The sequence below is a fragment of the Pollicipes pollicipes genome, unplaced genomic scaffold (genome assembly GCF_011947565.3).
Source record: "Pollicipes pollicipes isolate AB1234 unplaced genomic scaffold, Ppol_2.1 Scaffold_7231;HRSCAF=8579_pilon_pilon_pilon, whole genome shotgun sequence".
NCBI classification, from domain to species: domain Eukaryota; kingdom Metazoa; phylum Arthropoda; class Thecostraca; order Pollicipedomorpha; family Pollicipedidae; genus Pollicipes; species Pollicipes pollicipes.
The window spans coordinates 936343-952946 of NW_023597034.1; the positions used below are offsets into that span (position 1 = coordinate 936343).

At 66.1% G+C, this 16604-nt stretch overlaps 1 pseudogene; it reads right to left on the minus strand.

Annotated features, from left to right (window-relative positions):
* LOC119109233 (katanin p80 WD40 repeat-containing subunit B1-like) overlaps positions 1-16604 on the minus strand; it is a 56081-nt pseudogene that overhangs the window by 5618 nt on the left and 33859 nt on the right.

Genomic DNA, 16604 nt, shown 5'->3' on the forward strand with positions numbered 1-16604 from the left:
CGGACGCCAGGCCGGCCGGCCGGCGGGTTCAATAGTTTACCTGAGGAGCGCACTGGAGCGGCCGGCGTGGGTAACCGTGACCGGGCCGGGGCCGGGGCCGGGTGCGGGGCCGGGGCCGGGGCCGGGGGCGGGGCCGGGGCCGGAGCCGGGGCCAGGACCGGGGCCGGCGCCAGCGACGGTGGCGGCGGCGACGGCTGCGGCGGCTGCTCCGGCTCCGGCGGCGGCGTGCGGTTCACTGCAAGACGGGCGACGATGCAGAGTGCGGCATGCAATACCAGGCCGGCCGGCAGACAGAATGCGGAGAGGGAAAGTGCGACAACCAGAGGCAGTGGGCAGACGCAGGGAATGGGTGCGGCGTATTGGAGCGATAGTGGTGCCATAGTAACATGTTGTGTTCGATGTGGCCCAATTTTCTCATTGGCAACGTGGAACATCCAGAAAGCATGCATATTGCCCTAAATTGTGACAAAATGCACGTAACATGGAGCTTTAAAAAAAAAAACATCGGAGGTCTGCGTATTCTACAGGCTACATCACACACATTCCGGCAAGTACTGCTGAACGGTAAACATAATCGAGTATCTGCTTCATTTCTACGGCAGGCTCCATGTACATACAAAATGGCAGAACACCGAAGACACCAACCGACGAGTGCAGAGACAGATCGCAGACAGCTTCCCGCATACTCCCCTCATGAGGTCCCACTCCTGCAATCCGTGCGAGAGTCCCAACGGTCGCCAGCCAAGCGTGCCCATGGGACCCGCCGACCGTCCCGCGCCGGGGGAGGAGGGGAGGCAGGCGGGGGCCCCGCCCACCTCACGGTGCACCGCCCGGTCCTGGCCGAGACGCCGACCGTCGTCCCGCTCGGACCACTCACAGGTGCGCTGACGAGGCCGGAAGATGGTAGTGTAGTCGTTGACGTCCTTGACGTCCACCACCGAGAGCGTGTCATCCTCCGGGTCCGTGTTCACGTTCGTGTCGGACGAATCCTCCACACGCACCGCCATACTGGACGGCGGAAAGAAGAAGCTGAACATCGTGCGACGGAATTTGAAGACATGGGAGGAACTGAGGCCCACTGAGGATTTGGAGGGACGCCGCGAGCTTAAAGTGCCTTCTGTCCCCATGCTCCAGGTTCGCCTACGACGGAATGTCCTCGTCCAAACAAAACCGACTGAGACACGTGAAAAATCGCATTGATAGCTTCCACTGTGGAAGAGCATAACTGCAGCCACATAACAACACAACGCCTCGCCCACCACACGAAACGATAGCACAAATCACACGATGATCGGCCCAAATACAGCCCAAAGTAACCTCAACTGATTCTCCACATGATCCACATCACTCACTCGTTTCCGTTGCCGTCTGGCGGCTTCTCCTTGATAAAGCTCTTCCGGACGTGCTGTCCGTGACGGAAGGCGGGCGCCGTCTCCTGCATCTGCGGCCGACCGAACGGCTGCACCTTCTTCAGGTCCACCATGTAGATGGACACGTTGGAAGAGTGGAAGGCGGCGCCGATCTGGGGACGAGCGGGTGTCACAGCGCCTTCCCAAATCAGCTGCCACCGGCCGGCGCCCGGTCAGACACGGACAGTGGGCAACTCAGTCTGTGACAAGCTCGCCTGCCCGACTATACGCGCAATAGGGGCTTCCAAACAGAGCTCGCTCTACAGCACAAGGCTCATATCACAAATTAGAGGACTGGGTTACCCGGCTCGAGCACAAGCAGACACGCAGCCCAGTACCCAACGGATCAGGGCACCCACGCGCCCGCCCGGACCCCTGGTAGGTCCAGTCCTGGTGACCACGGTCTCAGCGGCTGGTATCGGCCGACCGGACGGGAGCCGGAGGAGCCGGCCCCCGGAGCCACGCACCATGGCCAGACAGGCAGAGCGTATGAGCGACTCCTCCAGCAGACTGGGCCGCCGCTCCTGAGCGGCCGAGCGCCGGCGGATCGGCGGCAGCGGCGGCAGCGGCGGCCGCAGCGGCGACAGCAGTCGTCTCCGCTCCATGACGCGCCCCCGGGCGGCGTCGGAGTCTGCCGCGCGCGGCACCAAGTCCACCGACACGCCGGCCGCGCCGCAGTCGGTCAGCCGGCGAAAGGGACGACGGCAGCCCCTCGCGACTGACAGACACCGCTCACGCCTGTCGTCCTCTGCGTTGGGGGCCGCGGTGACGTACCGCCGGCTAACCAGGCGCCCGCACCGCCCGCCGCCCGCCCACTGGGCTCGCGGAGCGCGCCCTGGCGCCGCCGCAATCTCGCCATCGGCAGCGACCGGCAGGTGTCCGAAACGGTCCGATCGCCACCGCGATAGGGCTGGCGTGAGGCGGGCACGCGCCCGCGGCCGGCCATCACCACCCGGCTGGCGTCGGACCAGCAGCGACAGGAGGTGCGGAGTGGCGGCACAGCTCACGCGACCGCCATTATCAGCGTCTGGCCGCGAGGGGTACGACGTCCAAAGCCGGCCAGGACAAACTTCGATTATCGATCTGCCTCCTCACGGGAGATAGCCCCATGCAGACAGCCAATCAGGAATGACACCCGGCGACCAGTTTGGCTTGCGGTCCACGTCGCGAATCAGCCGTTGTCGACTGACAGCCAAACGCCGATCGCCAACGGGCGCAGGGAGCCCACTCCCCCGGCCGGCCCACACTCACCAGCTGCGTCTGCGCCACGGCGATGTCGTGGATCTTGCCCCAAGCCCATGGAGACGGTGTCGAAGGAGCGGAACGGCTCCCAGCCGTACACCTTGAGCAGGTCGTGGCAGCCGGCGAACACGCAGTCGCCGTCGCCGCCGAACGCGATACACCTGCGCAACGACTGGGGGCGGTGATAAATCCAGGTGGGACGTCGCAGGGACACCGAGCTCGGAGGCCGCGCGGACAGGCGCCAGACGGTTGCAGCGGCTCCTGCGCGGCCGAGGTAAGACGATACGACACGACACTGCTGACACGGACCGGAGGCGCCACGTCTGTCTTGAAATGGCGTGACAGTGACTGGAGAGGAACGGCTCTCCAGGGTCGCAGTCCAAAGGAAAGATATCAGGTAGACGGAGGGCGCTCAGGTGACTCACGCCAGAGGAAAACCATGGCGGCGGCCGTATCCGCCCACTCCGTGGCCTTTGCATGCTCACACCGTAGTATAACGGGACGGCGCAAACGAACTCGGGGCGTAAGTCAGCTATAATGCCGCGGTCGAACATTTTCGCAAGCAGATGGATGTTCTGCACATGACTACACTGACGGGCGTGATCGGACCGAGCCGTACAGGATTAGCCCGGCCCTTGCTATTCCGAGGAGACTGCAATAGCCGTCAGCCGGGCATCTCTCGTAGAATCCTGATCAGCCCCACGCGGCCTGATTAACCCGAGCCATCCGGCCAACACCCGTGATTGATGCAAGCGGCCGGCCCTGATCCGTAATTGGTGGGCGCCGTGGGACCTCGTCGCGGGCGGCCCGCACGCGCCATTAACACCACCGAGCGGTGATTGGCTGGCGGCGGGCGCGCCGGCTCACCTGATTGGTCCGCACTCGCCGTCGGTACTGGTCACCAGCTGGAAGTTCTCCAGGTCCCAGAAGTTGACGATACGGTCGAAGCCACCCGACGCCACCAGGAACTCGTGCGGGTGGAACTCGACGTCCACCACGGGGCCGGTGTGGTGCGTCAGCTCGGTCAGCATCTTGCCGGCCCGCAGGTCCCAGAGCTGCCGGCGGCCGAGCGAGGGGTGGTCACGCTCACTGCGGCCGTCACGCGCAGGCCCGGCCCGGCACCAACAATCCACCGCGCCCGCGGCAGGCACCGCACCGGCACCGCCGCCGTCAGTACGGCCGCCTGTCCGTCGCGTCCAACATACACCGAAGAGAAGGCGCATAAGCTACGTGTCGTTCGTGAATATTTCAACGCCACTCGCAGGAGGCAGTGCTTAACGTTAATGCAGCGGCCTATCGCACCACCAGTCAGTACTATGCACCACGTCATAACTAATGCACGGGAATTAATGGGCAGTCGCGGTTGTGCGACCCACGCCACCCGCAGCTGGGCACCAGGGTTCACCACAAGGAGCGTATTTTGTCTTCAACAGTTGTCAGAACATGACAAGCACGATTAAGTAGCGACGCTGAGCGAAATCCTGCAATTTGTTTTCACTCGTGCTCTGACTAAGTACTGGGAACATCAAGCTGGAAAAAATCGAGCCCGGTCTGCCACACCGAGGCTGACATTGATCGAACCAATTCGAACCCGCTCTGTCGTACCGCGGGTCACATTCATCTAACCAATCACCAACCGGCAGCGGCGGTTGGTGGCCGTGTTGACGGCATCAACGTAGCGACCAAAGGCAACACCCACGGTGATCGTCGGTGTTGTCCTTCTTCACCACGTGACACGTCCGAGCCACGTGACGACATCAATATTTCAATATCCGGTCGGTTGGTTACACTCAACAAAAACGTAATAACGCTCAAGCCAAGGAGTTTGAGCGTTATACATCTAAACACGACTGTAGATGTCAACAATTCTGTGGCCTACACACTGGCCGCATTAGTTTCAAGCCACCTGGCGATCCAGTCTCAAGCGTCGATCGCAAGGCACATCTCCGCAGCGGGCGGGCGGGAGACATCCGAACCTCGCACGGGCGCGCCGCAACCTTGCATGGGTAGCATACCAAACACCCCAGGCCACTGGCCCGCCCGGTGTGACGGCGGCGACCCCGGCTCGCATGCTGAGCTCGCACCAGGTGTGATCCCCGGCTTGCATGCCAAGCACATACACTCCCAATAATGGGAGTGGCAAGAATGGCAGCCGACGCACGCCAAGGTGGTGCCCTGGCTACTTCAGGCGATTATGTTGGAGGACTGTCAACAGAGCATGTCACGAATACCTCACACGCCTCCCCTCCCCACCAAACGGTTGGCCCTCCAGTCCCACGTCAGAAACTGCAACTAAGCCCCTGGCTCTGGACGAACAAAATGCGTGTGCCTCCGCGTCTGGACTGCGTTTCCTGACACCGAGGCCCACACAAGCGCACCACTCGCTGCTGGATCGCATCGCTGCCCGACCACTCACAGACGGCGGGAGGGGGGGGGGGGGGGGGACACTCGGCGGCTGCAGAGCCGGCCGCGAGCCTCCTCCGACCGGCTAGTGGCACCGCCCACATCCCGGTCACCCCGAGGGCGGCCTCTGTGGACGGCGGCGACCGGCCGAGAGCATGGCAAACACGGCCGGCGCCCACGCGGCTGACATCAGCCCCGGCCCGGCGCCGGCCGCTGCCGACCCCGCTGAGTGGGCCGGCCCCGCCCCCACGCGGCGCCGCCGGCGAGCGGGCGTCCGTGACCGACCTTGACACCCGCCGTCCTCGCCGGCCGACGCGATCCACTGGCCGTCCGGCGAGAACTTCAAGCTGTTCACCATCTGGCTGTGGCCCTTGTACGTAAAGATGCAGCCCTTCCTTCGGATGTCCCACAGCTGAAATGGAGGAAAGTGACGTCACGCCACTGGAACAGGCCGATCAGCTGAGATGAAACGTAGCCAGCTCCAGACTTGAGGCAGCTGAATCACGGGAACGGACCATGTGGTGGAGCGGGAGGGGAGACCACATGTGGTGGAGCGACAAGGCACATGCGTGATCGAACATCACGCGACATGGCTCACGGACGAAGTCCATATAGCACAAAAGTACAAACACGCGACCCACGTCTCCAAGATAAGCCGAGCCCTGTCTGGGAAAGGAGACACCTGTGGCGTGGCCACACCGCACAGGTGCACTCGTCACCCCACAGGAAGGGGGCACCACCGGCCTTCGACGCGGCCCAACCGCCACCGCCTGCGCTCGATCGCCGCCCGTGGCGCCTCCCTCACAGCGCCCTGGACGCGCCCGAGTCAGCAGCGCTGCCCGGCGCCGTCGGCACGCCGGAACGCCTCAGGCGACATACGGCGGGTCACCAGGAGCGCGACTAAGCGGACCCGGCGGCACAACAGTCAACAGTCGTGTCAACAGTCAACAGCCAACAACAGCCGTGCTGCGGCGACCGGACGGCGACGGCCACGCCGCCGAACAGGCTGCGATGACACAAGCCAATCATAGGACTATCAAGCCGGGGGACATCAAATTGGACGCAAAGGCCCTCCTTTGAACTTCAATTGAGCTTCAACTGAATGGAAGCAGCTAGAATTGAATAGCGCATGGCGTGTCGACACGTCTGACTGCTGCGGTTGATCACACAGCACATCGGCGGTGCGTATAAAGCCTGGCTCAATACAGCCGCATGGCCGATGACTGCCACCAATTGTGCCGATCACAGCTAAAGACGTTTGACATCGCACCGGACGCGTGCTACACTGCCCAACGCCGGATAAACCGGCAGCACGACCCCCCCCCCCCCCCCCCAGAGGTATTCTGCGCATCGCCAACTGCACATCCACGCCCACGGCGACGAGTTTCCGAGCTGCGAGCCCGGCCGGCGGCTCTCCGCCGGACGTCGCCGCACCCACCTTGATGTTGGTGTCGAAGCTGCCCGAGGCCAGGAAGTCGCCGTACGGGTGGAAGTCGATGCAGCGGATGTTGCTCTTGTGGCCGGTGAGCGTGCGCACTAGCCGGGCCGCCTCCAGATCCCAGATCTTGATGGCGCCCGAGCTGGAGCCGGCGCACACCAGCTCCTCCGTGTGCCCAAACCGCACGCACTCGACGGCCGTCGTGTGGCCGCTCAGGCTCTGGCGACAGATGGCAGCAGTGAGGTGCCGCAGGTAGCGCCACCGGCGCGCGGCGCGGCTCGGCCGGCGCACCGCACAACGGTTACAGGGCTGGGAGCCGACAGGCAACGGTCGACAAGGAGGAAAAGCAGACTTTGTCACGCTACCGCTGCGCAGTTCCTCTGCTAATGTTACGCTGGCAAGTTTAAGTGCTAGAGGTAAATGCTCTCGGCTTAAGTGCTCCTTTACAAAGTGGTGCTTCACGCGACTACGCCATTGTCGGTTAACGACACCATATCAGATCGGCGTTTTTTGCATGCGAATCAGCACACAAGATCAAAACCCACCGGCACCGGACGACCTTTCTACGACAACAAAGAACAGGTGCGCAGCTGACGGCGCGCACGGGGGCCTCTTGACTTCTGCCGCGCCAGGCTTGCGCAACGCCCTCTCCTAACTGCATGACGCATCCGAGCCGTGGCCGCCGCGCACACCTGGCGCGCCGAGACTCCCAGCCCGATCACGGAGGTCGCCGTCACCGCCACCGACGGCAGAGCACGGCCCAGAGCGGCTCCCGCCTCGCTCACGCCACCCCAGGGGAATGCGCCTTCAGCGCGAGGGGCGGTACAGCGCGAGTTAGGACGGGGGCGCGCGCGCGACCTCGTACCAGCCCGCCCAGCGCGGCTGGGCCCCGCGACGGCGCCCCGGCTGCAGGCGGGACAGGACCACAACTGTCGGCCGGCACCGCACCGAGGGACCGGGGCCGAGCCGCCACCGGCGCGGTTCGCACGCAGCCGGACGCGTCGTTTGCCGCTCACGCCGCGCCGGTCCGCAGAGTTGGACAGTCAGCACGGCGCGACATCCGCGCTGGGAGAGGCGCCCACGACCCATGACTGCCTTCCGGACCGGCAGCCTAAGAGCGTGGCGGCGGCGCCCCCCAGCTGCCGTGGCGCGCGGCAGCTGGACGGCGCCTTTCCGCCGCCTCTCACTCGCAATTGTTTCCGGCTCGTAGGGTTCACACACCGCCACGCCAGTTTCATCTCTGGTCGGCACCTTCGGAGAGCCTGCGAGCGCCCGGTTGCGCAGTGCTGTCGCCCTTCACGCAGGCTGTCCTGTGAGCACCATGCGGCAATGCGGCGACATCGGCGACTGCCGATGTGCCCGCAAGCCGCCACGTCCGCTAACGGATCTGTAGTCGGACGAAGCGGGGCTTGAATCGGCGCACAGAGGCGCGCAGCTGGCTCGGATGGGCAGCACCGACACACACGGCCACCGCGCCGGTGTCCGCGTTTGAACTCGACCGACATCTTACATAACAACTGTTTTGAAGCCAATGCGCCTCGTGACAGGCGGGCTTTGATCATATGCATCTGCACCAGGAAGTGTTCGATGCCAATGCAGCAGCAGGCTGCACTCACGAACAACACAGCCGTCCGTGCACTGTTTGGCTCGGTGCAGCCCTCGAGCCTGAGCACCTGCAGGCCGGATCGCCCGCTCCGGACGTCGCGTCCGTCGCTGACGAAAGAGTGCAGCCCACCAGCTGTTCGTGGCGCGGTCGATACCGGCTGGAGACAGTGGGCACCTGACGGCACCGAGGCCGCCGCTCGTCCTTCAGGTCACGACCTCTGGACGCCGCCGAGACCGGAGAAACGGGCCCGTCATTTCCGGTATTCTCCAAGGCAGCCGGGATGACAAACGATTCTGACGTAAAGGCTGAAGCACAACAAGGACAGACGGCTGCTTCTGTCACTGTCACTCGCGTCAACTCCCTTGTTCGATCCCTCACTTACGACTGGAAATAAATCCCAGTTAAAAACGACAGCGAGTGGGCGTCGCGCGCGCCACACGCGCCTGGGCCCGTGATCGCCTGTCACCCGTCAATTAGCAGCGGCCGCCACCGGCTCCGACCGGCACCGCCCGCCGGTCAACAGTCGCCGGCCTTGTCCCGAGCCGACCGACGTCCGGGCCACGCGCTGAGCCGCTGCTGATTCAGTTCAGCAGACGCGCCCGTTCGAACCCCCTCCCCCCCCCCCCCCCCCCCCCTCCTCCCCACGCACAGCTGATCAATACGCGGCGGGCGGGGCGGCGGCGGCGGCGGCCACCCCTGCCGGTCGGCCGCGACGAGACGGCCGCGCTCGCGGCCGACGCACCTGGCGCGGCGGCCGCCGCCGGCGCCAGACCTGCCGACGGTCGGAGCAGCGGCCGACGCACCTGGCGCGGCCGGCCGCCGCCGGCGCCAGACCTGCCGACGGTCGGAGCGGCGGCCGACGCCTGGGCCGGCGGCGGCCCGGGCGCCGGGTCCCGCTCCCGGACCCGGCGGCCTCTGCCGTCACGCACCCAGATGGTCCGATAGCCGAGTAAGGCCTGCAGAGGCTCGGCGCGTCGGGGGCGGATCATGACAATCGGCCACATCGCATTCCGCGCGGGCCCCGACCACTCCCGGCGGGCACGCAGGCGCCACCGTCGCCGGCTCGGCCACCGGCGCACCGGCCACGGCGTCTCCATGGCAGCAGACGCATCTCTGCCCGCCGAGAGTTCCGACGTCCCCGCGGGAATCGGCGGACATTCGACGTCAAATCGTCTGCGCTGGTGGATGGTGGTGGACAACACTAGGAACAACCATCACAGCACGCATCTGTCCCATCGCGACAGTGCAGAACCACCGACGGCCGCCCCGATCTCGTGTCACGAAGCCGGGTTCGGTCGGCCGGGGATGGGAACAAAGGCGCGCCGTACCCCGTGGTCGGGACCATGTTTGTGCATGCACGGCCGGTCGATGGGCGGGCAGCGGTGGCCGGGTCAGGCGAGGGGCGCCCGGCCGGCGTGCACGGCCGGGCCACGCCACGCCGGCCGCTCCGCTCGCCCATCGACCGGCGCGCCGATCATCCGTCCAATTAGAGGACGGACGGCCGGGAGGCGGCGCCGACGCGACGTCTTCGACGAGCGGCGCCGGCCGGGAGCCCGGCTGGCCCAGCGCCGACGCCGGCTGTCCAGCGGGGCGGAGCACGACCGGCGGCGAGCGGTTCTGGGTCAGACCGCAGCCTTGTCGGCGCGGCGGGCGGAGTCGCCGTCCAGCGGGGCCGGTCCGCCCACGGCGCCGGGCGTAGCCCCTGAACAGGCGCGCCGGCTGAGCGGCCCGGGGCCACACCATCTGCCGGCGGCCGGCCCGCTGGCGCCGGCGGTCGGCCCGCCGGCCGGCAGTCCACGTCACACACAACGGCGCGGCCTCGACAGGCGGACACACTGGCGCCCGCTGCGTAACTGATCAATGAGCCCACCACGTGCTGACCGGAGTTGCAGACGTGCCCGCCGAGTAATCCCGTGCGAACCGCAGAGTCACTGTGACACACGGCGATCGGGTGCAGCCGTTTGCTCGGACGCCGTAGACGGCCGGCCCTGTCGCCTGTCGTGCGGCCACAGCGGAAATTCCGCGGCTGCACGACGGTGACCGCCGGTCTGAGCGTTCGGCCCGAGTCTGCACCGGATTTAGCTCCGGTCCCACGGCGTCGGCGGTAGGAAAACCGCCACATCAAAACGCCAACTGCTAGCTACCTGCGCGACCACGGCCCCGACCAGCGAGCGGCCGACGGGCCGGCCCGGGTGACCGGTCATGGACGCTCGGAGGCCGCGGTCAGCACCAGACGCTCCGTCATGCCAGGTTCGTGCGGCGACCTGTATTTCATACATGCACTGCATGCATGAGGCCTGCCCTACATGCGCTGACCTGGACTTGCACCCATGGCGGAGACGTGCTCAGACGCCAGGACCGCCGGCCCGCTGCCTACACTGACCCGGTCCCAGGCGGGACGTCTGTGGCCGGGTCTGCGACTGCCAGGCCTGCCTTCGACCAGGTCCAGCCCCGGCGTCGGTCGGACTCGGCGCAGCACGGCCCGCCCGGCCGGCCGGCAGGACACGTGGAGCGGCGGCGGCTGACCGGCGGTCACGGCGGCCGCCGGCCGTGGCAGGCGCACCGTTACGGGACGACGGCGGCGGCGGCGGCGGCGGCGGCGGCGGCGCCGGCGCCCGGCAGCTGCCGGAGCGGGGGCGGGCCGCCGCCGGCCGACAACGGTGCACGCCGCCGCCGTGGCCGGCCGGCCGGCTGCCGCCGTCATATTTCACCTGGCTCGGCGGCGATTACACCAGTGTGGTCACATTGGCACTGACAATTACAGTGTAATGATGGGCCAACGGTGGGCAATATCACTGTTTGGTGAAAATTGTCACATTGGATGATTCGGCTTCTCCCAGTGCTGTACGATCAAAATAAAGCCGCGGTCTTTCCTTTGATCACCGCGTTGAATCGGCTAGAAAGTCTTCTCCAGTATGTTCGAGCTCTTGAAATAGCCACCAGCATCGCTCACATAAGATCACCAACCATACGACGCTGGCCGCCATCTGAGCTTGGAAAGCGCAACAGAGCTGACGGGTCCGTCCCACTACTGGTTTCATCGGCCTCAGACCGTGCACCGGGGCACACTGGAGACACCGACCGCTCTCCCTTCCCACGGGAACCCCCTGACAGGCCCATCGCTCAGCCGGCGGCGAGTCTCGGGCCGGACCGGCAGGTACGCCTCGGCCAGTCCCTGGGCACGACCTGCACTACCGGGGGCGCCCCGGTCAGCCACGCAACGATCGGCTCACGGCGCCCGGCCGGCCGTGACCCCGCCCCGAAGGAGCCACACACGGCGCGCCCAGTGACGGACAAGGTAGTCGCCGGCCGAGCTACGGGTCTCGGCCGAAACGCCACATACTTCCCCCGCACGCATGTTTCCTGAAACCTCAGGAGCCTCCCCGCCCGATCGACAGGAGCCTCGCCGCCCGATCGACAGGAGCCTCACCGCCACGATCGACAGGAGTCTCGCCGCCACGATCGACAGGGGCCTCGCCGCCCGATCGACGACACTCGCCGCCACGATCGACAGGAGTCTCGCCGCCACGATCGACAGGGGCCTCGCCGCCCGATCGACAGGAGCCTCGCCGCCACGATCGACAGGGGCCTCGCCGCCACGATCGACGGAGTCTCGCCGCCACGATCGACAGGAGTCTCGCCGCCACGATCGACGGGAGCCTCACCGCCACGATCGACAGGGGCCTCGCCGCCACGATCGACGGGAGTCTCGCCGCCCGATCGACAGGAGTCTCGCCGCCACGATCGACAGGGGCCTCGCCGCCACGATCGACAGGGGCCTCGCCGCCACGATCGACGGGAGTCTCGCCGCCCGATCGACGGGAGTCTCGCCGCCACGATCGACAGGAGTCTCGCCGCCACGATCGACAGGGGCCTCGCCGCCACGATCGACAGGGGCCTCGCCGCCACGATCGACAGGAGTCTCGCCGCCACGATCCACAGGAGTCTCGCCGCCACGATCGACAGGGCCTCGCCGCCACGATCGACAGGAGTCTCGCCGCCACGATCGACAGGAGTCTCGCCGCCACGATCGACAGGGGCCTCGCCGCCACGATCGACAGGGGCCTCGCCGCCACGATCGACAGGAGCCTCGCCGCCACGATCGACAGGAGTCCCGCCGCCGATCGAAGGAGCCTCGCCGCCCGATCGACAGGAGCCTCACCGCCACGATCGACAGGGGCCTCCCCGCCCGATCCTCGCCGCCACGATCGACAGGGCCTCGCCGCCACGATCGACAGGAGTCTCGCCGCCACGATCGACGGGAGTCTCGCCGCCACGATCGACAGGGGCCTCGCCGCCCGATCGACGGGAGCCTCGCCGCCACGATCGACAGGAGCCTCGCCGCCCGACCGACAGGAGTCTCGCCGCCCAATCGACGGGAGCCTCGCCGCCACGATCGACAGGAGTCTCGCCGCCCGATCGACGGAGCCTCGCCGCCACGATCGACAGGGGCCTCGCCGCCCGACCGACAGGAGCCTCGCCGCCGCGATCAACAGGAGCCTGCCGCCACTACCGGCGGCGCTGGCGCTGGCACCGACGGCGTGTCTCCCGGTTCACTTGCTCGGCGTGCCCTATGCTCGGCCGCCTTCAGCCGACAGCCTTCAGCTTCCGCCGCCTGTCGGTCACCCCCCGCCCCCCCCCCCCCTCCCCCGCATACCCACGGAGTCTGCCAGGGAAGTGCCTTCCATCCGCCATCCCGAGCCACTGGCCGACTCTGGGGGCGGCCACCGTGGCCGGGATCGAGTTCGTCCCGGGCAGCGACGCGCGCCGGACACACGTGCTCGGTTATCCCCACGACAGCCGCATGGGAATACATTATCGCGGAAGGAGCACAGCGCACGCCGGTATTGTGGAGCAAACCGCACCGATCGGGTCGGCCGGCCGGCCGCAGGCGGCGGCCACTGCGCCCGTTTCTTGCTTGCTGATCGCTTATCGGCGAGCTATCTTTACAGCCAGGGGCAAAAATGCGCGCAATTTCATGCCCGTCACAAGGCACGGAGTGCCCTCCATGGCGTTCGATGAGAGGAACAGCTCCGGCAATGGCCACCAGCTTAGACACCAGAGGAGCGTCGCTTGCCACCGTTCGCCAGCCATGACCAGCCCAGCCCGGCCCACCCAGCTCTGGGACGCACCGACCCCGGGCACCAAGACCGGGTCAGCACGGGCCGAGACGGCGGCCCTCGGACGCGTCCCGAATCGAGCGCAACTATGTACACGGCACAGCCGACGTGACTCGAACAAACAGATCGACAATGCGGCCGGAGAGCCGCCTGACCGGTCCGCCGGCTCAAGTAGGCCGGCCATTACGCGGCGCCCGAGGTGGCGGCCGGTGTCGTCAGCACACCGCCGCCGCCGCCAGCCTCGCAGGACCGCCGCCGCCGCCGCCGCGGCCGATGAAGCCGTCCCGGCCGCCGCCGCCAGCGTTATTAGCGGTGCGCGCCGCCGCCGGCCGCCTCTGTTGACTCGCACTAATGGCAGGCGAGGCTCAGCGCGGCGCGGCTCCCACGGCGGCCGGCCACCCCGCCGCTGACCCGGCGCCGGCCGACCGGAAGCAGGGGTCGCCTGACCCCCGGCTGACCCGCCGCTGACCCGAGCCGCGCGCAGCACGCCCGCGCCGTCATCCATCACGAGCGGCCGCGCAAAAAGCGACACGAAAATTGGGCCGTGACGCGACGCGGCCACGGCGATTTTCACAACGGGGCGGGCCGGGCAGCGGCGGCCGGCGCTGTCTGTCGGCGTCGAGCCTGGACGCTGCCACCGGAGCACGGCGAGAGGGCAGCGACGGACCAGACGGAGGCAGCCCAAGACAGACGCCTCGAGCTCACTCCGCCCCACTCGCTGGGCTGATGTCGTTCCCGGAACGGCTGATGATGACTGAGGAGGCGACTGCGCCAGTCAATAGGGGCGCTTTGCCTGGAGGACAGTCTGCTGTGTGTGTGCCACAGACAACAGGTAGAAATTCAAAGTGACCACCTAGCAAACCGTAGCTCATGGTGGCGGCTGAACGAACGGTAACTTAAACCAATGAGCACGCTTTAGCTTGCTGAGCCACCAGAAGCTTTGAGAGTCTCAGGCAACTCCGAAGAGGTCGTGCTGCGTGGTCATTATTCAAGTAGAGGCAGAATTGTAAGTCAGTGCCACAATTGGTACAAATGAGCCGGGATTATCATGGAGAATTGACACGAGAACTGTCCCTGGTCGCATACTGATATGGTGAGATAGCCAAGCCACACTCCTGCGAGGTGCCCCCCCCCCCCCCCCCCCGTTTGGATATGCAAGCAATATCTAAGAATGGTGAAAAGCGGCATGCTTACTCTGGAGCAACAAGATTTCATCTGGCCTTCATCCAAACCCAAATCTCATTACATCTTTCGCCCATCACTTCATCACAAAGCAATGACGCACTTTGCCCCCAGCGCTGACTAGCTTCTCCGTCGGGTCAAAAACGTAGAGGCTTTTATCTGGCGGACAGTGATGGATTGCCTGCTCGCCGGGGTAGCCCGGTGACGCACCAGCGTACAATTCCGCAGTTTCAGCATGCCGGTAACCAAACGTTAACAACTGTCATTGGAGTGTAATGAAGTATTCAACATGTAAAGCCATTCACCGTCCACACCCCTCACGCCGAGTGACGCGGGAGACTTCTTTACCCCCTCCCCCCGCCCAGATACACAGACGCAGATAGACAAGCATAGCCAGATTGGCAGATATTGTGTCTGTTGGTGATGCTTTAGGTGTACTAACATGGGCAAAGGAGACACCTAAGACAAAGAAAAGACAGCCAGACGGTTAAAAACGACGGTAGAGGCGGAAACAAAGGCCACTATCGTATGCATTGGCGAGGGTGCACCCCAAGCTAAACCTGCCATTTCGATCGAAGTCGCTGAATTATGTATGGCGCTCCAAGGCCAGCCTGTCCGGCTGACCGCGTCGGCCGGCCAAATTTTGACGGCCGTCCCATAACACCCAAACTGCACCCCGGGTGTTGTTACCCAGATTCGCGGCGCGCTGCAAATTGACGCAGATCGCTAGCAACGGTCGAGCCGCTGCGCCACCGCCGCCGCCGCTGCGGAACGGCCGGCGTCCGTGCGGCCGCAAGAGAGGGCCCAATGCCACCACAGCAGGGTCAGCCGTGACCAGCCGGCCGGCCACCGGGTCAGGCCCGGCCCCGTCCTTGTCAGACCAGACTGCGGCCGTGTCAAAACAGACTGCGGCTGGTGTCAGGCCGCACAATGGCCGTGCCAGGCCAGACTGCGGCCGAGTCAGAACAGACACCGGCCGTGTCAGAACAGATAACGGCCGTGTCAGAACACACACTGGCCGTGTCAGGTCAGATCTCTGCCAGATTCAGGCCTTGTCGGACCAACCATTCCCAATGGGCGGCAGCTATGAAACAGCTCGCCAACATAACTAATATCTGCGCTAGACTGCAGGCGCAGGCGGGATTTGCTGGGCAAACCACTGGCTGCTCCATCCGTAGGGCTGCTCCATCACGAGTCTGCTGCCCTCCGACCACCCCAGTGGCGCTGGCAGATCGATCGATGCATCTAAGGTCGCGTCACCCGACGCACGTTCATGAGAAGAGTCGGCGCCGACGATAGCCCGCTGTGCGGGGAGCGGCACGGGTCCGGGGCGCTCAGATCGCCACCACCACCGGCCTGTCGAGCGCGAGGCCTGGGGCGTGAGCTGCACCAGACTGGCCCTCCGCACGTGACCGCCAGCCGGCACGGCCGCCCACGGCAGTTCCCATGTGTGTGTATCCCTGCCGTGGATGGGCCACTACGAACACGACGGCGCGACAAAGCGCGTCATGATGCAGAACAATGCATGTGGGCCACGCCTGTCGCATGCACGTCATGTACACGACAGAAATCTACATTACACAGAAGCTTTCCCCGGAAGCCGCGATGACTGTCTCCACGGGCGTGCCTACACGATCCCATACGATCAGTGAAATGCCCGCACGCCGACGCCTGAAAACGTGCGGCGCCCTCATAACGAGATCTGGCCGCGGTGGGATGACCGCCGTCTGGAAGCCGATCCGGCGGCGGCGGCGCCGGCGGCGCCCCGGCCCAAGAGCGGCTGCACGAGTCAGCGCCGGCGGGCATATCATGCCGCCGGGCGACATTGGCTGGTATGCGGCGGTACCGACGGCGCCCAGCGCGTCCGCCGCGCACGCTCTGGCGGCCGAGCGCGACCCGGGCCGCACGCCCGCCGCCGAGAGGAGCGGCCGTCCCGGCCTGGCGCGGCGCCGGCATCCCGAGGGGCGCCGTCAGCCGGTGAGAGGTCAGGGCGGGCCACGCCGCCGTCTGCATACAGACGGAGAGCCACACATCCATCACGCCCCCGCCGCTCGGCGGCGTTCCCCACGCGCGCGCGTCGCCCGGTAATTGGACGCGGCCTGCCTGTCGGCACGCACCGCCCGCAGCAGCGTGAGCAGCGGACGGTGGACGGTGAGCAGCGGACGGTGAGCGGTGAGCAGCGGACGGTGAGCGGTAACCCGCGC